The sequence below is a fragment of the Buceros rhinoceros genome, unplaced genomic scaffold, assembly GCF_000710305.1.
Source record: "Buceros rhinoceros silvestris isolate BGI_N320 unplaced genomic scaffold, ASM71030v1 scaffold30592, whole genome shotgun sequence".
In the NCBI taxonomy this organism is placed as follows: domain Eukaryota; kingdom Metazoa; phylum Chordata; class Aves; order Bucerotiformes; family Bucerotidae; genus Buceros; species Buceros rhinoceros.
In genome coordinates this window covers 1-393 of record NW_010401116.1, presented here as the reverse complement: position 1 = coordinate 393, position 393 = coordinate 1, and positions in this window count along the sequence as shown.

Genomic DNA, 393 nt, shown 5'->3' with positions numbered 1-393 from the left:
CGCTTTCACGGCCACAGCCTTGGCTTGGCCCATCTCTGCCTTCGCTCCAGCCTGCTCAAGGCTGCGCTTACGCCATGGGGGAGATAAACCGGAGCAGCTCCAGCCCCGCTGTCGTCCTTGGAACCCCCAAGGGACTACGGGGTGGGTGGGTGCTGCTGTACCCCTCCGGCTGCTCCAGAGGTCCCCAGGGACCACGCTGGTTCCTCTGACACCCTCCGATGTTTTGCTTCGCCTCTGATTTACTCTGGAATTTCATCATGCGGAAAAGCAGCAGCTCCTTTTTTGCCAGCGCTGGGTTTCTCCGTCACCGGGTGTGGGTTAGGGCAGGGGGGGCAGGGGCTGGGGTCTCCTCTGGGGGGCCGTGGAGATTGCTGGCAGGTTCTGCTGGGGAAC